General features: G+C 44.8%; 1 long non-coding RNA gene across 1 annotated transcript; it reads left to right on the plus strand.

The window, feature by feature from the left end:
* Window positions 1-1,130: 1,130 nt before the first annotated feature.
* Window positions 1,131-17,324, plus strand: LOC103878695. Its single transcript, XR_638974.4, has 2 exons — window positions 1,131-2,205; window positions 16,913-17,324. It is a non-coding gene; the product is annotated as an uncharacterized LOC103878695 (long non-coding RNA).
* The last annotated feature ends 4,783 nt before the right edge of the window (window positions 17,325-22,107 follow it).

Raw genomic sequence — 22,107 nt, forward strand, 5'->3', positions numbered from 1 at the left:
ACTTTGGGAGGCCGAGACGGGTGGATCACGAGGTCAGGAGATCGAGACCATCCTGGCTAACACGGTGAAACCCCGTCTCTACTAAAAATACAAAAAACTAGCCGGGCGAGGTGGCGCGTGCCTGTAGTCCCAGCTACTCGGGAGGCTGAGGCAGGAGAATGGCGTGAACCCGGGAGGCGGAGCTTGCAGTGAGCTGAGATCCAGCCACTGCACTCCAGCCTGAGTGACAGAGCGAGACTCAGTCTCAAAAAAAAAGAAAGCAGGAGATGGGGCCGGGTGTGGTGGCTCCCACCTGTAACTCCAGCACTTTGGGAGGCTGAGGCGGGTGGATCACTTGAGGTCAGGAGTTCAAGACCAGCCTGGCCAACATGGTGAAATTGCATCTCTACTAAAATTACAAAAACTAGCCGGGCCTGGTGGTATAAGCCTGTAATCCCAGCTACTTGGGAGGCTGAGGCATGAGAATCACTTGAGCCCAGGAAGTAGAGGTTGCAGTCAGCTGAGATCATGCCACTGCACCCCAGCCTGGGCAACAGAGCGAGACACCATCTAAAAAAAAAAAAAGTGGGAGATGGGTGCAGAAGGGAGGGAATGCCCCACGCTGTCTCAGGGAGCCCACGAATGCCTCACACAGACGGTATCTGCTTCCATCCAGGACCTCTGCAAAGCACATCCACACAGGGAGACAGCACAAGGAAGACAGCGTAGCCCTTTGTAAATTAAAGAAAAATACTGGAGGTGGTTGAAATGCCAGTTGGCTTTGATTTCTGAGCATGAGCACTTGGTATGAAGTTAAACAGATTGCCCCGAGCTGGTTTCAATCCTAGAGATGAGGGCTTGCTTGCTTTCTTTTTCCCGTTTGCCTTCTGAAATGTTGTCAGCTGATTCCAACACATCAGCTGGCAACTTTTTTTTTTTTTTTTTTTGAGGCGGAGTCTTACTTTATCACCCAAGCTGGAGTGCAGTGGGGGTAATCTTGGTTCACTGCAACCTCTGCCTCCTGGGTTCAAGCGATTGTCTGGGATTACAGGTATGCGCCACCACGCCCGGCTAATTTTTATATTTTTAGTAGAGATGAGTTTTCACCATGTTGGCCAGGCTGGTCTCAAACTGTTGACCTCAGGTGATCCGTCTGCCTCGTCCTCTCAAAGTGCTGGGATTATAGGCGTGAGTCACCACGCCCAGTCTCAGCTGGCGACATTTTGATTTTTTATGTTTGATTGTTTATTCTTAATAAACAAGGCTTACTGAAAACTAACTGATGTCTTCAGGTGGTTAAAAAAAAAAAAAAGAAGGAAATTGACAATGCAAAAATAATCCTGTATGCCCTTCTCTCTCCTGCTGTCTCATCTGTCCTGCCTCCTCCCCTACTGACCATAGGGGGATCCTGGGTATATTCGGGGGTAAAAGAAAGCCTGTTGTTTTGGTGTGTAAGGAACTGAGACCTGGGGTCCCCACTTTTGCATGGTGAACACCCCTCTCCTCACTATGATGCAGTTCTTATAAACAGCAAAGTCTTGCTTTTGAATTATGAGTCTGTAGCCTTTTTTTCCCCACAACCTTGAGCCTCTGCCAACCTTGTTAAAACTCAAGGATTCTTTTATTACAACATTAAGAGTTAAAGGGGGAGAATGGATATGGCCTACAACCAGCCTTTTCTGCCACTATTCCACTTGTCAAGGACATGTTAGTTCCCATTTGAAATCTTTCTGCATCACACAACATTTCATCCTCAGACCCATGTGGTCTGTGGGTGGGCCTTGTTCAGCTCCAACAAATGAAAGAAGATTAATTAACAGAAGGAGCTGCAGCTGGGCCTGGAGGCAGTGGCTCTACAGCAGCAGTGAGAGCCAAGCTGTGATGGACACATGCTGTTCCCCAACTCAAGGCTGCTGAGTTCCCTCCAGCGAGGCTGCTGACCTGTTTTTCTATTAGGAACAACCAGCAAATGCGATAATGAGGAAAATGTACACTGGCTCCTGTGAAGTTTAGTGAAGCCTGAAAGAAGTGCAGGAGGCCACGGAGATGCGCGAGGAAGAACATTCCAGGCAGAAGGAGCAGCAAGGACAAAAGCCCCTAGGCAAGAATGGGTGGGCAAGCCTGAGATCCAACATGGCAGAGAGCAAGCCGGAAGTGCTGCGCGGGGATCCTAAGGGGCGCTGAACAGGACAAACTCAGTTTTGTCTCTCAAACTCCCGCAATCAGGTAAGTCATCGGCCTCGCGTAAGATATATACCAATCTCCATTCTGAGGAGTGGAGTGGAGACTCCCTATCCTCTCATGAAATGTTGAGTATCAGGGAATAAGTGTGTGCTAAAAAGGGTTACCTCAGTGGAACTGGGTTGCTCAAATCCTGAGCATTTCAAAGGAAGGACCGGCCCTTGACCAGCTCTGGGGAGATAACTTCTGGGCCTTTGGAATATGCCTGAGGAGAACACGTCTGTGACCTGAGACTTCAGCCCTGCCTACCCCTTATGCTAACGGTGTGGTTTATGGGGAAGACCTGTTTTTATTTGCTGGGAGCCCTGGGCCATGCTGTATCTGTTTGACTTCTGGATGGGTGGGGAACTGGGGAATAAATGGCTAAGGACGGTCATGTCTATATGACAGGAGCTCCATGCCTATATGACTGACCTCCATTAAAAATCACGGCACCAAGACTTGGGTAAGCTTTCCTGGTTGACAGTAATTGGTGTGCACTGTCACACGTTGTTGCTGGGAGGATTAAGTGTTGTCCCTGTGACTCTGCAGAGAACACCTGGAAGTTCACTCCCGGTTTCTCCTGAACTCTGCCCTATTGTCCTTTTTTTCTACGCTGATTTTAATTTGTATTCTTTTTATCCCCAAGTTCTGGCAAGTCTTTGATGTATTCTTTTCCTGTAATAAACTGTAACTGTGAATATAACAGTTTTTCCAAGTTCTGTGAGCCCTTCTAGCGAATCATGAAACCTGAGAGTGGCCTGGGGGCCCCACGGCAAAGTTGAATTCATCCCATCTATTTTTCCATCATCTTGCTACTCTACCTAGGTGTCAAAGCCCTAGCAGGAAGAGTCTGATTGGCTAACTTGAGTCACCCAGCCCATCTTGGCCAGGGGAGGAGAGGCACCTTGACAAGCAGGCCCCACACAGCTGCACGGAGCAGGAAGGAGGATGCCCAGAATTACTCGTATCAGAAAGAGAGAGTTGGGGCCAGTGTGGTAACTTACACCTGTAATCCCAGTGCTTTGAGATGCTGAGGCAAGAGGATTGCTTGAGCCCGGGAGGTTGAGGTGGAAGTGAGCTGTGATCACTCTTCTAATCTCCAGCCTGGGTGACAAGACCCTGTCTCAAAAAAACAAAACAAAACAAGAGAGTTGGGAGCTGGGATGCTGGTTAGGACAAATAGCTAATATATGCACCAGGCAGGGAAATGGGAGTCCAGGCTAGCAGGAAGAAGTTGGAGTCTTGAGGAGATAGTGACCAAAAAGCCATGTAGTATCTGGGTTTGTGTCCATCCAACTGTTGGCATCAAGAAATCACAACAGACGATGGAGGGTGCCAGCTGCAGGATGCAGCAGAATGTCAAAGATCCAGATATTTTTGTTGTGAGTTGAATTGTGTCCACCCCCACCAAAATATGTTAAAGTCCGAACTTCTGATATTTATTTGAAAATAGGGTCTTTGCAGATGTAAACAGGTTAAGATGAGGTCATACGGGATTAGGATGGGCCCTAAATCCGTTGGCTGATTCCTCACAAAGGGAGAGATTTGATGACGAACAGGTGCACAGAAAGAAGGCCATGTAAAGATGGAGGCAGAGGTTGGGGTGAGTCAACCCAAGGAATGCCAAGGATTGCTGGCAGCCAGCGGAATCAGGAAGGGGCAACAGCAGATTCTTCATGAAGCTGTCAAAAGCATAACCCTGCCAAAATCTTGATTTCAAACGTCTGGCCTCAAGGATCATGAGAGAATCAATTTCTGTTGTTTTAAGCCACCAAGTTTGTGGCAATTTATTATGGAAGCCCTAGGAACTGTTACAGATTTTGCCACTGGAAAGGGAATGCTGCTTCTAAAAATATGGGTTGAATTGGCCACGTGGATGGCCAGTGCTGTAGAGAAATGATTGAAATGTCCACTCCTGTATCTACCAATCCTTTAAATTTCTTTCCCTGAATAGTTATTTCACAGGTAGGACGTTTATCGGTAATGTGATTTACCCAGTAAGCTGCTCTGTCTTGTTTATCTGTGCTTCCAAATCCTCCTGTTCATTTAATTTCACTTTTCCCCATTCCCACATATGGCACAATCAGGAGCTGTGCTATGCGCTCTCCTGGCTCTGCTTTCCAGGGAACAGAAGGAGATACAAGAATTTGAATTTCCCCATTGTAATCTGAATCAGTGACACCTGTATGTATTTGCACTTCATTTAAATTTAAACTAGACCTACCTAGAAGTAATCTTACCGTCCCTGTTGGCAAGGGTGCACAGACTCCTGTTGGCGCTTTTTGCAGGGTTCTCCAGGCAGAAGGCTCACAGCTTTTGTGCAGCATAACTCTACTGCAGCACTACTGGCTGTGGCGGGGGACAGGCATTGTACAGGGGTAACGGAGTGGCCTGAGCCGGAAATGCCCCAGTTTGGAACAGGGCCCAGGACGGGCCCCTCATGGCATTTCCCAAAATCGGGTTCCCATCTTTATCAAACTTAGAGTGACATTGATTAGCCCAATTTTTTTTCCTTTTTTATATTTTGGACATATTTCAGGCTCAGCAGTTTTCTTTTCTCCCCCCGTGTGGCAGCCTGACTCGCTGATTCTTCCTACATTCTTTTTTAATATGACCATGCTTCCCACAGTTAAAACAAGCTCCAGGACATGGAGTATTTCCTTTACCCACTTTCAGTCCTGCCATGGCTTGCACCAACCAAGTAGCCTTATGCAGATTACCTCCGATACTGTCACAGGCCTTAATATAATCAACTAAATGTGCTTTCCCTCTAATAGGTCTCAGAGCGACTTGGCACTCAGGATTGTCATTGTCGAAAGCTAGTAACCACAACAGTGTATCCTGAGCAGCCGAATCTGCAATCACCTTTCTAAGAGACTCCTTTAACCAAACTATAAAATCTGCATATGGTTCTTTTGGTCCCTGTTTTATAGCACTAAAGGAAGGGTATTGTTCTCCTCCTGAAGTGATTTTTTTCCCAAGCTCTAATGCACACTCCTCTAAGCTGCTCTATGGCATCATCCTGCATGACCACTTGTGCATCTAAACCAGCCCAGCCACTGACCCCCAAAAGTTGGTCTGCAGTTATATTAATTTGAGGTTGGGCCTGGGTGTTGCGAGTAGCCTGAATGGAAGCTTCATCTGCCCACCAAGTTTTAGATTGTATGAACTGAGCAGGAGTCAGGCAAGCTCGAGTAAAAGCGTCCTAGTCAGTAGGAGTCATCTGACTGGAGAAAGCAACATTCTTTCACTGCTTTACAAAAGCAGTTAACTGCATTACAAAAGGAGAACCTGGCCCATGTTGATCAACAGCTTGTTTAAATTCTTTAAGTATTTCAAAAAGAAAAGGCTCAAATGTAGCTATAATATTCCCCTGTTGATCAGGTGCGTGTATTCTAACAGGGAACTGCCAAGCATTCATATCACCCTCTCGCCTAGCTTGCTGGATTCCTGCCTGAATAGAACTGTCAGCGGTTGCTTGATGCGCTGCTTGAACAGTCACTGGGGCAACTACTTTTTGTCCAGTGTCCTCTGGAAAAGAAAGATCCGGAGGGACAGGCCACTCTTTTTCTTCAAAATAATGAGGGGGTGCAGAGGGGTAGGGACAAACCTCTCCCTTCTTTGCCGCTTTAGCTGGCAAACAAACCTGCTCTGTCACCTCTTCTGTTACTTCATTATATTCTCCTTCTTCCTCTGATTCCTCCTCCTCATCATCTGTGTGGAAAGGCTCTAAGGTGGAACGAACCAGAACCCACACTGACCAGACAGTTATAGAAATATCCTCAGCACCATCCTTATATGCCTTTTTCAATGCGCTGCCTAGCTTTTCCCAGACCTCTACATTCACAGTTCCTTGGTCCGGAAACCAGGGGCAATATTTCTCTACCACACTAAAAACCTGCATAAGTCGGCTAGTGTTAACCTTCACACCTCCTTTTCTGAGGAGCTGCCAAAGCAGATTCATATAAGCCTCATGCCTGCTTGACCCTTGTCCCATTGTTACCCTGATGCTTCCAAGCTTGTCTTCTTACTCACCACGGGGATTGCGTAAGAGTATTCGGGTGCCCTCCAATGTAGTTCCACGATCTCCACCTGTCACTCCGGTGACCCTTCAACCCAGGTTTGAGCCCCACGTATGGGCACCACTTGCCAAGACCAGCTCAGTCGTGGAGACCTTAACCCAGTGGCACTAGAGGAATGAAGACAAAGACACAGAAATAGAGTACAGAGTGGGATCAGGGGCTGACGGCCTTCAGAGCTGAGAGCCACGAACAGAGTTTGGCCCACATATTTGTTGACAGCAAGCCAGTGATAATCATTGTTTCTATAGATTATAGATTAGCTAAAAGCATTCCTTACAGGAAACAAAGGGACAGGCTCTGGCTTGTTATCTGCAGCAGGAACATGTCCTTAAGGCACAGATTGCTCATGCTATTGTTTGTGGTTTAGGAATGCCTTGAGTGGTTTTCTGCCCTTGGTGGGCCAGGTGTTCCTTGCCCTCATTCCAGGAAACCAACAACTTCCAGCATGGGTGTCATAGCCATCACAAGCATGTCACAGTGCTTCAGAGATTTTGTTTAGGGGCAGTTTCTCATGGTCTATTTATGGTCAGATTTGGGGGGGCCTGTTCCCAGCAACTTTTTTTACAGAAATATAAAAAATGATGGTAAAATTCATATGGAACTAGGCCAGGCACAGTGGCTCATGCCTGTAATCCCAGCACTTTGGGAGGTGGAGGTGGATGGATCACCTGAGGTCAGGAATTCGAGACCAGCCAGGCCAACATGGTGAAACCCCGTCTCTATAAAAATACAAAAAATTAGGCATGGTGGTGGGTGCCTATAGTCCCAGCTACTTGGGAGGTTGAGGCAGGGGAATCTCTTGAACCCAGGAGGCGGAGTGCAACTGTTGCAGTGAGCCAAGACTGTGCCATTGCTCTCCAGTCTGGGCAACAAGAGCGAAACTCCATCTTGAAAAGAAAAATTCATATGGAAACACAAAATAATGCTGCATGGTCAAAACGATCTTGAGCAACAAAAACAAAGCTGGAGGCATCACACTACTTGGCTTCAAAATATACTACAAAGCTTAGTAATCTAAATAGCATGGTACTGGCATAAAAACAGACAGATAGACCAATGGAATGGATTAGAAAGCCTAGAAATAAATTCATGCAGTTATAACCAGCTGATTTTTGGTGAAGGTACCAAGAATACACAGTGGAGAAAGGACATCTCTTCAACAAATGGTGTGGGGAAAACTGGATGTCCGCACACAAAAGAATAAAATTAGACCTTTATTTCACTCCATATACAAAAATCAAAATCGATTAAAGACTTAAATATATCTGAAACTGTATAACTCCTAGAAGAAAACAGAGGGGAAAAGCTCCATGAACTCCACTGGTCTAGCCAATAACTTTTTGGTTATGACCCCAAAAGCATAGGCAACTAAAGCAAAAGATGTAGATGAGATTACATGAAACTGAAACACTTCCGCACAGCAAAGGAAACAATCAACAGAGTGAAGTGACAACCTGTAGAGTAGAGAAAATATTTTCAAACTGTACATCTGATAATGGGTGAATATCCCAAATATGTAAAGAACCCAACTTGATAGCAAGAAAACAACTCAATTAAAAAATAGGGGAAGGATATGAATAGACACTTCTCAAAGAAGACATACAAATGGTCAATGGGTAAATGAAAAAAAAAATTCTCATCATTAATCATGGGAAAATACATATTAAAATAACAATGAGCTATCACCTCACATTTGTTAGAATGGCTATTATCAGAAAGACAAGGGGTAACAGGTGTTGACAAGGATGTGGAGAAAAGGGAACCATTTTCCCTTTTGTTGGTGGGAATGTAAATTAGTACAGGGTTATGGAAAACAGTATGGAGGTTCCTCAAAAAACTAAAAATAAACACATGACCCAGCAATTCCACTACTGGGTATGAGGCAGGGGAATGGGGTCTGGAGGCAGGGAACCTAAGGCCGATAAGCACAGACTTACAGGTGCCCACCACCACGCCCAGCTAATATTTTGTATTTTTAGTAGAGATGGGGTTTCACTGTGTTAGCCAGGATGGTCTCGATCTCCTGACCTCGTGATCCACCCGCCTCAGCCTCCTAAAGTGCTGAGATTACAGGTGTGAGCCACCACACCCGGCCTAAAGAAATAAAATCTTACCAAGAGTCCTGTGTTCATTCCTTTTGTGTGTTTACAGTGAGCGGATGTTCTAAAAGTATATATTTTTAAAAGTATTATTTTAATTTTTTATAGTATAATTTTCAATTTTTTAAATCTGTAAATCTATTTTTCTATTTTTGAGATGGAGTCTTACTCTGTAGCCCAGGCTGGAGTGCAGTGGGGTGATCTCAGCTCACTGCAACCTCTTCCTCCTGGGTTCAAGTGATTCTCCTGCCTCAGCCTCCTGAATAGCTGGGACTACAGGCGTGTACCACCACACCTGGCTAATTTTTGTATTTTTAGTAGAGATGGAGTTTCACCATGTTGGCCAGGCTGATTGAACTCGTGACCTCAGGTGTTCAGCCTGCCTCAGCCTCCCAAAGTCCTGGGATTACAGGCGTGAACCACCACACCCAGCCTGTACATTTATTAAATGTTTATTCTTGAAAAATTTTTTGGCTGGGTGCAGTGTCTCACACCTGTAATCCTAGCACTTTGGGAGGCCGAGGCAGGTGGATTGCCTGAGGTCAGGAGTTCGAGACCAGTCTGGCCAACATGGTGAAACCCCGTTTCTACTAAAAATACAAAAAAAAAAAAAGCCTCACCTGTAATCCCAGCTACTCAGGAGGCTGAGACAGGGGAACTGTTTGAACCAGGGAGGTGGAGGTTGCAGTGAGCCGAGGTCGCTCCACCGCACTCCAGCCTGAGAGACAGAGCGAGATTCCCTCAAAAAAAAAAAAAAAAAAAAAAAAAAAACTTTTTTGTTGCAAATAGAATCCGTGTTAGACTTTTTTTCTTTTGGGACTTCAAAGATGTTTCAGTGTCTTCCAGCCCCCTCATTTCTGATGAGAAATTAGCAGCCATTCCAGGCTTTTCCTTCCATGTGTGATAAACTGCTTTCCTCTTGCTGCTGTTGGGAGACAATTTTCCATGATTCTCCGTTTCCTCACGTCTAGGTGTTAACAGCAAATTTCCTCAGATGTATTACATTCCAGGATAGTAAAAATAAAAGAATCTTCTTTTTATTTTTGAGATAAGTTCTCCCTGTCACCCAGGCTAGAGTGCGGTGGCACGATCTCGGCTCACTGCAACCTCTGCCTCCTGGATTCATACAATTCTCCCACCTCAGCCTCCTGAGTAGCTGATATTACAGGTACACGCCACCATAGCCCAGCTAATTTTTGTATTTTTAGTAGAGATGGATTTTCACCATATTGGTCCAGCTGGTCTCAAACTCCCAACCTCAGGTGATTCGCCTGCCTCAGCCTCCCGAAGTGTTGGGATTACAGGCGTGAGCCACCATGCCTGGCCAGAGTTTCCACTCATTCGCTGCAGAAAGGTCCATTCAGGTAGGAACTTACTCTGCCACAACAGAACCAGAACCTCCATGAGTCTCTGCTAGTGGCGTTCACTCTGTTTTTTTCCTTCTTTGTAATTTATTTTTAAAAAACTGGGTGCCTTAGTCCTATAGGGGTTCCCCCTTTGTGTATTTTGCTGTTGCATCCCCATTGTGTCATTTTATTTAAAAAATATTTCACCATATTTGCTTCAGGTCTCTCTTTTTAAAGAAATAAAATCTTTTTTTTTTTTTTTTTTTTTTTTGAGACGGAGTCTCGCTGTGTCTCCCAGACTGGAGTGCAGTGGCGCCATCTCAGCTTGGCTTACTGCAAGCTCCGCCTCCCGGGTTCACGCCATTCTCCTGCCTCAGCCTCCCGAGTAGCTGGGACTACAGGTGCCCGCCACCACGCCCGGCTAATTTTTTGTATTTTTAGTAGAGACGAGGTTTCACCGTGTTAGCCAGGATGGTCTTGATCTCCTGACCTCGTGATCCGCCCGTCTTGGCCTCCCAAAGTGCTGGGATTACAGGTGTGAGCCACCACGCCAGGCCTAAAGAAATAAAATCTTACCAACAGTCCTGTGTTCGTTCCTTTTGTGTGTTTACAGTGAGTGGATGTTCTATAATGTATATATCAGCCTGCTACTAATTGTTTCTATTATTTGTTCTTGTAAACAATAGCAGGTGAAATTGACCCGATCGCTTCCTTTGTACAAACTGTAACCAAATACAAATTGCCCTCCAAGAATGTATTCTAATTTACCCTGGCAGGGTCCTTCCTCCCCAAAGATTTTTGCTATATAGTTATTTTTTAAAGTGTGTGTATTCATTTATAAGGACTGCCATGACAAATTACCACAAATGGAGTATCTTGAAACAATATAAATCTGGCCAGGCGTGGTGTTGTGCACCTGTAATCCCAGCTATTCGGGAGGCTGAGGCATGAGAATCGTGAACCTGGGAGGTGGAGGTTGCAGTGAGCTGAGATGGCGCCACTGCACTCCAGCCTGGGTGACAGAGTGAAACAACAACAAAAAAAAACAGAGAGAGAGAGAGACAGAGAGAAAAAGATAGAAAGGAAGAAGAAAGGAAGAAAGGAAAAGGAAGGAAGGAAGGAAGGAAGGAAGGAAGGAAGGAAGGAAGGGAGGGATATAAATCTCAGTTCTGAAAACTGGAAGCCTGAAATCGAGGTGTCCCAGCGTTGCTTTCTCTCACCAGTTCTTGAGGCTGCCATGCCCCTTGGTGTCCCTGGCTTGTAGGTAGCTCTCACCCTGTCTCTGCCTCCATTTTCTTTTTTTTTTTTTTTTTTTTGAGACGGAGTCTCGCGCTGTGTCTCCCAGGCTCACTGCAAGCTCCGCCTCCCAGGTTCACGCCATTCTCCTGCCTCAGCCTCCGAGTAGCTGGGACTACAGGCGCCCGCCACCACGCCTGGCTAGTTTTTTGTATTTTTAGTAGAGACGGGGTTTCACCATGTTAGCCCGGATGGTCTCGATCTCCTGACCTCGTGATCCACCCGCCTCGGCCTCCCAAAGTGCTGGGATTACAGGCTTGAGCCACCGCGCCCGGCCTCTGCCTCCATTTTCGCATGGCATTCTCCTTTGTCTGTCTCTGTGTCTCTAGGACTGTTTTCTCCTCCAGCAAAGGCTGTTTTCTTATTCCATCCAAGCTGACTGTTTATGCTGAGATGGTTGGTTGGATCCCAGTGTCGCAGGTCTCATCTCTACAGCAAGGGTTTGGCCACCACATCTTTGGTGTTTTATTTTATTATTCATATTTTGACTGGGTGCAGTGGTTCATGACTGTAATCCCAGCACTTTGGGAGGCCGAGGCAGGCAGATTGCTTGAGGCCAGGAGTTCAAGACCAGCCTGGGCAACCTGACGAAACCCTGTCTGTACAAAAAGCACAAAAACTAGCCAGAATATGGTGGTGCATACCTGTAGTCCCATCTACTTGGGAGGCTGTAGTGGGAGGATCTCTTGAGCCTGGAGGGTGGAAGCGACAGTGAGTCAGGATTGCGCCACTGCACTCCATGGAGCCTGGGTGACAGAGTGAGACCCTGCCTCAAAAAATAAATATTTCTTATTTGTGGGAGGGAATCAATCAGAAGTACTTTCCATTTTTTCATCTGCAAGGCAGTATAAAGGGAGTAGCCTCTGACTCTTTTGCTACTTTGGTGTGGCGAGGTTTTTCTTTTGGTTCAGTTCTAGGAAGTCAGTGCTAATTGCCTTCAGGTTCCCTGCCTCCAGATCCTATTCTCCTGCCTCACTAGTACCCATCATGTAATGTTAAAGTTCTACAACTCAACAATAAAACCCTAATAACTAAATTTAAAAATGGGTAAAAGTTTCCCATGGATGAACTTGGAGGATACGTTATGTGAAAAACATGAGGTACTGAAAGATAAATACGGCATAGTCTCACTTATGTGTGGAATCTAAAAAAGGTCAAGCTTGGCCAAGTGCAGTGGCTCATGCCTGTAATCCTAGTGAGAGGTGACAACGTGCTAGCAGCCCTCGCTGGCTCTCGGCGCCTCCTAGGCCTCGGCGTCCGCTCTGGCCACACTCGAGGAGCCCTTCAGTCCACCGCTGCGCTATGAGGGCCCCTCTCTGGGGCTGGCCGAGGCCGGAGCCGGCTGCCTCTGCTTGCTGAGAGTGGCGAGGGAGAGGCGCCAGCGGGAGCCGCCGCTGCGCGCTGCGCTCGCGGGAAGGCGCGGGATCCAGGTGAGTGCGGACTCGCAAGCCCCGCACTGGGCGTGGTCGGCCAGGGCTTGCTGGGCTTGATAGGGGGATGAGCTCCCTCTGGGCTGTAGGAGTGCCCGGGCTAGGTGCTGCAAACTAATGCAGCCAGTGCCAGTGAGAGGGGAAGCTGGCTGGGCTTCTTGGAGGGGTGGGGACTTGGAGCACTTTTCCGTATAGCTAAAGGATTGTAAACGCACCAATCAGCTCAATCAGCTCTCTGTGTCTAGCTAAAGGTTTGTAAACGCACCAATCAGCATGCTGTCAAAACGGACCAATCAGCTCTCTGTAAAATGGACCAATCAGCAGGATGTGGGTGGGGGCCAAATAAACGAATAAAAGCAGGCCACCAGCACCAGCAGCGGCAATCCTGTGGGGAAGTGTGTGCTGTGGAAGCTTAGTTCTTTTACTCTTCCCAATAAATCTTGCTGCTGCTCACTCTTTGGGTCCATGTCACCTTCATGAGCTGTAACACTCACTGCGAAGGTCTGCAGCTTCGCTCCTGAAGCCAGCGAGACCACAAACCCACTGGGAGGGACGGACAACTCCGGACCTGAGAAATCAACAACTCTGGATGTGCCACCTTTATGAACTGTAACACTCACCGCGAGGGTCCATGGCTTCATTCCTGAAGTCAATGAGACCAAGAACCCACCAATTCTGGACACACTGGCACTTTGGGAGGCTGACGCAAGGGGATCACTTGAGGTCAGGAGTCAAAACCAGCCTGGCCAATAGAGTGAAACCCCCGTCTCTACTAAAAATGCAAACATTAGCCAGGTGTGGTGGCACGTGCCTGTGGTCCCAGTTGCTTAGTTGCTTGGGAGGCTGAAGTGGGAAGATTGCTTGAGCCTGGGAGGTTGAGACTGCAGTGAACACAGATTATGCCACTCCCTCCTGACTAGGCGATAGGGTGAGACCCTGACTCAAAAAAAAAAAAAAAAAGGTGGAACTCATAGAAGCAGAGTCAGATATGGTTACCAGGGGCTGGAGAGATGGGATGATGTTGATCAAAGGATACCAAATTTCACTTAGACAGCAGGAATAACTTCAAGAGGCCTATTGTAAAACATGGTGACTACAGTTAATAACAATGTATTGTATTCTTAATAAAAAAAAAGTAAAAGATTAGAACAGATGCTTTGCTGAAGAAGACACATATGACTAGCCAATTAATCCATGAAAACGTTCAACATTGTTAGTCATCAGGGAAATGTAAATTAAAACTACATTTCACATCATCACACACCATTTTATACCCTCAAAATTGCTAAAATTAAAATAACCCACAAGGTCGAATATTTGTGAGGATGTGGAACAACCAGAACTCTCACACTACTGGTCTAACCACTTTGGGAAAAGGCCTGGGAGGAGTTGTTGTTGTTTTGAGATGGAGTCTCACTCTGTCACCCAGGCTGGAGTGGAGTGGTGTGATCTAGTCACTGCAACCTAGGCCTGGGAGTTTCTTGTAAAACTAAACATGCACCTACTCTCTGACCCAGTGTCCCACTCTTTGGTGTGCACCAAGAGGAATGAAATGTATTTTCACCAAAAGACTTGTACTATAAGGTACGTTTCTGGTTTACTCACAGTAGTCCCAAACAGGAAGCAGCCCTAGCAGCCATCCATAGGAAAATGTTCAACTGTAGTGAATTCATTCATTGGAACACTACTCAGTAATAAAATGGAATGAGTTGCTGCTACCCACAACATAGATGAATCTTGAAAGCATTTTGCTGAGTGACAGAAGCCTTAAAGGAACCATGCTCTATGGTTCCATTTATACAAAGTTCTAGAAGAAGCTAAATAAGTCTATGTTGGAAAAAAATCAGGACAGTGAATTGCTTTGGGAGATTGTCAATGGAGACTGACCAGAAGGAGCATGAGGACACTTTCTGGGGTCATGGTAATGTTCTGCAAGAACTCCCTACTGCCCCATGAGCCAGTCTCTGGTAGACTCTAATCTGCATTCTGTCAAATTCACAGAGACAGAAAATCAGATTAGGATACAAATCTACAAATTTTGTAGAGTTCTTGCCATCTGTTTTCTGTATGTCTCATACGGTTTTTTGGTTCCTCAATTCCTCCATTACTGCCTTTTTTGTATTTAGTTGATTTTTTGTAATGTTTCATTTTGATTTCTCTCTTCCTTCCTTTTCTGTCTGTTTTTGGTAATTGTCTAAGTGGTTGCCTTGTGAATTGCATATTACATCTTAAATTTATAACAACCTGGTTTGAAAAATACCACCTTAGTTTAAATAGTACATAAATACTTTCATCCTATACATTTCCAACCCTTCTCCTTTATATTGTTATTGTCACAGATTACATCTTTATATATTGTGAGCCTATTAACATAGATTTACAATTATTATTTTTCCTATTTGTTTTTTAATTATATAGCAAAAAAGAAAAGTACAATAATACTGGCTTTTATATTTCCCTAAATAGTTACCTTTACCAGTTTTTTTCTTCATATAGCTTTGAGTTACTATCTGGTATCCTTTCATTTCAGCCTGAAGGGGTTTAGCAGTTCTTGTAGGGAAGGTCTATAAATGAAAAATTCCCTTAACTTTTGTATATCTGGGAATGTCTGAATTTCTTTTTTTTTTTCCTTCTTTCTTTTTCTTTCTTTCTTTCTTTCTTTCTTTCTTTCTTTTTTTTTTTTTCAGAGCAGGAGTGGAAGTTTATTTAAAAAGGCTTTAAAACAGTAAAGAAAGGAAAGTATGCTGGAAGAGACCCAAGCGGGCATGTGAAGGTCAAGTGCCTTTTTGTTTGAGGCAGTGTTTCACTGTGACTCCTAGACTGAATACAGTGGCATGGCTCACTGCAACCTTGAACTCCTAGGCTCAGGCAATCTTCCCACCTCAGCCTCCCAAGTAGCTGGGATTACAGGGGTGACACTGCATTTGGCTAATTTTTAGAAATTTTTTGTAGAGACAGGGTCTCCTTATATTACCCAGACTGATCTCGAAATCCTAGGCTCAAGTGATCCTCCCACCTCAGCCTCCCAAAGTGTTGGGATTATAGGTATGAGTCCCCACACCTGGCCCTATTGAATTTTTGAAGAATAATTTTGCCAGATATCAAATTCTTGGTGTAAAGTTCTTCAGCACTTTAAATACGTTATCCCCCCTGCCTTCTGGCCTCCATGGGGACTGGTGAGAAATCACCTGTCAATCTTACTGAAGATCACTTTTACTTGTTTATCCATTTACCTGTTGATAGACAGAGGATAAGTTGCTTTTCTCTTGCTGCTTTCAAGATTCTGTCTTTGTCATTGTCCTTGACAGTTTGATTTAAATGTCCTCAGTGTATATCCCTTTGAGTTATCCTCTTTAGAGCACGTTGAGCTTCTTGGATGTGTAGATGTATAGATTTATGTGTTTCATCAAATTTGAGAAGTTTTTCATTTTTTTGTCTTTTTTTGAGACAGAGTCTCAACTGTTGCCCAGGCTGGAGTGCAGTGGCGCCATCTCAGCTCACTGAAAGCTCCACCTCCTGGGTTCATGTCATTCTCCTGCCTCAGCCTGCCAAGTAGCTGGGACTACAGGCACCCACCACCACACCCAGCTAATTCTCTCTTTTTTTGTGTGTGTATTTTTAGTAGAGATGTGGTTTCACCATGTTAGCCAGGCCGGTCTCGATCTCCTGACCTTGTGATCCACCCGCCTCAGCCTCCCAAAGTGCTGGATTATAGGCGTGAGCCACTGTGCCCGGCCGAGAAGTTTTTCTTCACAGCTTTGCAAACACTTACTTTCCATTTTGTTGTTGTTGTTGTTTAAATAATAGCCATCCCAAAGAGTGTGAGGTGTCCCTTCATTCCTACACATAAAACTCACAAAAAGTTTGCTTATCATTCCTACAGATCATCTGGCTTAGAGGTCTTCATTTATAATGGAGGAATCCTTCTATCAGGAAACACACCAACTATTCCATTTAACTGAAAGTTGAGATGGCCTCCTAGCTATTTTGAGGTCTTCCATTGAACCAATAGGCAATTAAGGGAGTTACATACTGGCTTGAGTGATTGGCCCTGATTACTAAGGAGAAATAGTGTTGCTGATGCAAAATGTGGGCAAAGAAGATTAGACCTGGACCTTAGGGCATTCTCAGGGTGGGGTGGGTCTCTTGGTATTTCTATGTCCAACAGTAAAAGTTAATGGAAGATCATAGCAACTCTGTAAAAATGAGATCACTAAGGCCTCAGATCCTTCAGAATAAAATTTTAGGTCATTCCACGAATACAGAACCCTGATCAGCTGAGAGGGTGGCTGAGGGCAAAGGTAGCAATGAAACAGGTAGTGAAAGAAGGAAGTTATAAATATTAATGATGGTCTCTGACTAGTTATAGTAAAGAAGACTGTAGTAAATATGCATACTTTAGTCTCTGCTTGTATTTGTATATATGAATCAATTTGTTTTATTTCTCTTTTCTCCAGCTATTTTACATAAGGAAAGTGGATGGTGATTAACCTCAGAGTCTCTAGGGACAAACTATCCAGGACTGTGACTGAAATAGAAGAGGAATTAACATCATTCAGAACTGAACATGGTGACTGAGGGGAGTTTGTGTCTCCCATTTTAGGAAAGATGAGAACATGTATGAAGGAGAGTCATGTACTGTATATTAGGCTGTTATTTGAAAAGTTAGAGGTGCCCACTAAAAACCGCTCAGCAATTTTCTTGAAGACCTCAGTGCTCGTGTTGTTCTTTCCTCTGTATGTTTTCCTCTCTCCTGCCCTTCTCAGAAAGAGTCTACAGCAGAAGCTATTGACCCTGTTCAAATTACAGAAGAGTCCTTTTTGAATTTATGAAAATCCTGAAATATTAAAATTGTGCCAAATAGTGTTATAGATTTTATTTTTATTTTTATTTTTTGAGAGAAGGTCTGGCACTGCATGCAGGCTGGAGTGCAGTGGGATGATCTCAGTTCACTGCAACCTTGACCTCCGAGGCTCAAGTGATCCTCTCACCTCAGCCCCCCAAGTAGCTTGGACTACAGGTACATGCCAACACACCTGGCTAATTTTTGTACTTTTTGTAGAGACAAAAAGTCTACATGTTGTCATGTTGCCCAGGCTGGTCTCAAACTCTTGGGCTCAAGTGATATACCCGCCTCGGCCTCCCAAAGTGCTGTTATTACAGGTGTGAGCCACCAAACCCAGCCTCATGTTATGACTTTCCAACCAGAATTTAGTGTTAACAAAGTAATCACAAATGTAATATATTAGTTTGAAATTAGTAATGCCCACCAGATTCAATCACTAAAAAATGTGATGTCATTAAAAACCATTTTCCTACATGGAAACAAGAGCCAACTTCTGTCCCAAGCAGGTTGAATTATCACAATTTCCTAATAAGCAGAGTCCAACTTCCTAATTCAAACCCTCAAACTCATTGTTAAATAAGCCCAGAGGAGTTGGACATTTTCCATCACGCATGTGGGAAGAGAGAAGAAGACCAATGATACTCTTCAGATTTAACAGGTAACCCTTAAAAGTATCTGTTAAGAATACAGAGATGACCATGATAACACTATCACCAGAGCAACAACTATCAACTAACGTAACCATGTAGAAATAATGTCCTTTTTGTGGGTCTTCTTTTCTTCCTTTTTTCTTTTTTTTTTTCTTTTTTGGTGCAAGACATGGCAACAGTTTCTAAAGTCTATGTTCACATAATATTTGCAAGAAAAGGCTTATTTTAAGGACAGCACAAGTGGGTAACTGTTACAGATACTCACATGACCCTGCACTTTCCATTTCACAGCAGAGGGCAGGATTGTGGTGACCACTCTCAAGTTACCATCATCACAAATCAGCTTACTTAAAAGTTTATTATGATTATAGATAATCTAAAATATTTTATTTAAAATAGATTATTTAGAATCAATTATTTTAAATACTTCGTGATGTAGAACATTCTCTCTGGTCAGGTGTGGTGGTTCACGCCTGTAATCCCAGCACTTTGGGAGGCCAAGACGGGAGGATTGCTTGAGCCCAGGAGTTTGAGACCGGCCTACACAACATAGTGAGACCCCATCTCTATTAAAAACACATAAATGAGCTGGGTATAGTAGCTTGCATCTGTAGCCCCAGCTACTCAGGAGGCTGAGGTGGGAGGATCACTCGAGCCCAGGAGGTTGAGGCTGCAGGGCTGTGATCGCACTACTGCATTCCAGCCTGGGTGACAGAGTTAGACTGTCTCAAAAAAAAAAAAAAAAAAAAAAAGGCCAGGCGTAGTGGCTCACACCTGTAATCCCAGCCCTTTGGGAGGCTGAGGGAGCAGATCACTTGAGGTCAGGAATTCAAGACCAGCCTGGCCAACATGTGAAACCCCATCTCCACCAAAAAATGCAAAAATTACCTGGGTGTGGTGGCACGTGCCCATGATCCCAGATACTTGGGAGGCTGAGGTGGGAGGAATGCTTAAACCAGAGGCGGAGGTTGCAGTGAGACGAGATCACACCACTGCACTCCAGCCTGGGTGACAGAGTGAGACTGTCTCAAAAATAAAATAAATAAGTAACATTTTTTTCTGACCTCCCCTGTTCTTTCTGAGACCTCCTTGTTAAGTTTTAAGACTTGCAGTTTTTGAGGCCTGGTCCTGAAGTGAACTACTTAGTATTACTTACAAAGGACAGACCTTCAAAGTGACATTTCGCTGGCAGAAATGGAGAAGGGGCTGAGTACAGATTTCACGTAATAAAAGTGAAATGAAAATGAAGTGCACATGGAAATGTTCTTCTCTGAAATGAATTAGGCTATCCTGTATTTAGCGGTTTTGGGGAAAACATTCAATATTAATATCTCTTATGTTTCTTGAAACCACCCCCCTGCTGCTGCTGCTTTTTTTTTTTTTTTTTTGAGACGGAGTCTCTCTCTGTCACCCAGGCTGGGGTGCAGTGGCACAATCTTGGCTCACTGCAACCTCCACCTCCCAGGTTCATGTAATTCTCCTGCCTCAGCCTCCCAGGTAGCTGCGATTACAGGCATGTATCACCACGCCCAGCTAATTTATTTTTTTGAGACAGAGTCTTGCTCTTGTCACCCAGGCTGGAGTGCAGTGGCATGATCTTGGCTCACTGCAACCTCCGCCTCCCAGGTTCAAGCTATTCTCCTGCCTCAGCATCCTGAGTAGCTGCGATTACAGGTGCCTGCCACCATGCCTGGCTAATTTTTGTACTTTTAGTAGAGACGGGGTTTTACCATGTTGGCCAGGCTGGTCTGGAACTCCTGACCCAGGTGATCCCCCCACCTTAGCCTCTTACAGTGCTGGGATTACAGGCGTGTGCCACTGTGTCTGGCCACCCCTTTTTCATCTATGTTTGTGTGGTCTTTACAACTGCCCCATGAAGCAGGCATCAATCTCCATTTCACCCACAAGGGACTGCGGCTCAGATGCCCAAACTCACACAGCTTTAGTGGTGGCTGAGGATGTGAAGCTGGCTTTCTGAGGCCTTGATAAGCCTCAGCAATAACAAGGCTGACTGATACTTGAGTAGTTACTATGTACTAAGACCTGTTCTATCGCGATACATAGATCCATCCATACATACATACATATACAGCTGACCCTTGAACAATAGGGAGGGGGGAGCGTTAGGAACACCAACCCCCCACACAGTTGAAAAACTGCATATAACATTGGATTTCCCCAAAGCTTAACTACCAACAGCTTACTGTTGATGGGAAGCCTTACCGATAACATAAAGTTGGTCAACACATTTTTAAAAAGTTATACATATTCTACTCTGTATTCTTAACAATAAAGTAAGCTAGAGAAAAGAAACTATTATTTAGAAAACCAGGCTGGGCATGGAGGTGCAAACCTGTAGTTCCAGCTACTTGGGAAGCTGAAGCAGGATGATCACTTGAGCCTAGGAGGCTGAGGTTGCAGTGAGCTGAGATCCCGTTACTGCACTCCAACCAAGGTGTCAGAGACCCTATCTCAAAAAAAAAAAAAAGGAAAAGGAAAGAAAATCAGGCCGGGTGCAGTGGCTCACATCTGTAATCCTAACACTTTGGGAGGCCAAGGCAGGAGGATCTCTTGAGTCCACGAGTTCGAAACCAGCCTGGGCAACATGGTGAATTCCTGTCTCTACAAAAAATACAAAAATTAGACAGGAGTAGTGGTGCACACCTGTGGTCCCAGATACACAGGAAGCAAAGTTGGGAGGATCACTTGAGCCTGGAGGTCAAGGCTGCAGTGAGCCGAGATTGTGCCACTGCACTCCAGCATGGGTGACAGAGCAAGACACTGTCTCAGAAAAAAAGAGAAGATCATAAGGAAGAAAATATATTTAGTGGATCATCATAAAAGTCTTCATCCTCATCATCTTCGTGTTGAGTAGGCTAAGGCAGAAGAGGAGGAGGGGGAGAAAGAGGAGGAAGGAGAGGGGGAGGAGGGGTTCGTCTTGCTGTCTTAGGAGTGGCAAAGAAGTGGTGGAGGAGATGGAAGGGGAGACAGAGAGGCAGGCACATTTTATCTTTTAAAATCCATTTATAAATAGACTCATCCAGTTCCAACCTGTATTGTTCAAGGGTCAGTCGTATGTATAATTTAAACCTCATAACAACCCAATGAAGTAGTTGAGACGGGCTCGTCTGATGTTGACTCATTAGACTCTTCAACCCAGAACATATTTACACTTCAAAAAGTAAAAAGGAAGGCTAGCGGTGGTGGCTTACACCTATAATCCCAGGGCTTTGGGAGGCCAAGGTGGGAGGATTGCTTGAGGCTAGGAATTCAACATCAGCCTGGGCAACATAGCAAGACCCTGTCACCACCAAAAAAAATAATAATAATAATAATTAGCCAGGCATGGTGGTGTACACCGGTAGTCCCAGCTACTCGGGAGGCTGTGGCAGGGGGAACTCTTCAACTCAGGAGTCTGAGGCTACAGTGAGCTATGATCACACCACTGCACTCTGGCACGGGTGAAAGAGTGAAAGCCTATCTCTCGAAATAAAATAAAAACAAAAAGCTTTCAATTTCTAAAAACCTTGCATTCTGAGACAGGCCATGAATATAAAACCTTCCAGGAAGCCTTGAAATACACCAAAAGCTTGGCATCTTATATAAACCATATATTGTTTTTAATTAACCAAAGACAGAAATTTCTGGTTTTTATCAAAAGAAGACAAGCATCCTCCAATGAGAATTGATGACATCTATATAATAAATTGAACAATAAGCACCACCTTATTTATTTATTTATTTATTTATTTATTTATTTGAGACGGAGTCTCGCTCTGTTGCCCAGGCTGGAGTGCAGTGCCGTGATCTCGGCTCACTGCAAGCTCCGCCTTCCAGATTCCCGCCATTCTCCTGCCTCAGCCTCCCGAGTAGCTGGGACTACAGGCACCCACCAACACGCCCAGCTAATTTTGTTTTTGTATTTTTAGTAGAGACAGGGTTTCACCATGTTAGCCAGGATGGTCTCGATCTCCTGACCTTGTGATCTGCCTGCCTCAGTCTCCCAAAGTGCTGGGATTACAGGCATGAGCCACCGCGCCCGGCCACCACCTTCTCTTTTTATCTGTCAGTTGTTAGTTGGTGGTTCTGAGAGCTAGACTCCTTTGTTATGAAATTTGTACATTAGACTTTTCTCTTTGGGAGTACCATTCTCATT

This window comes from Papio anubis, chromosome 17 (assembly GCF_008728515.1).
Source record: "Papio anubis isolate 15944 chromosome 17, Panubis1.0, whole genome shotgun sequence".
Classification (NCBI taxonomy): Eukaryota; Metazoa; Chordata; class Mammalia; order Primates; family Cercopithecidae; genus Papio; species Papio anubis.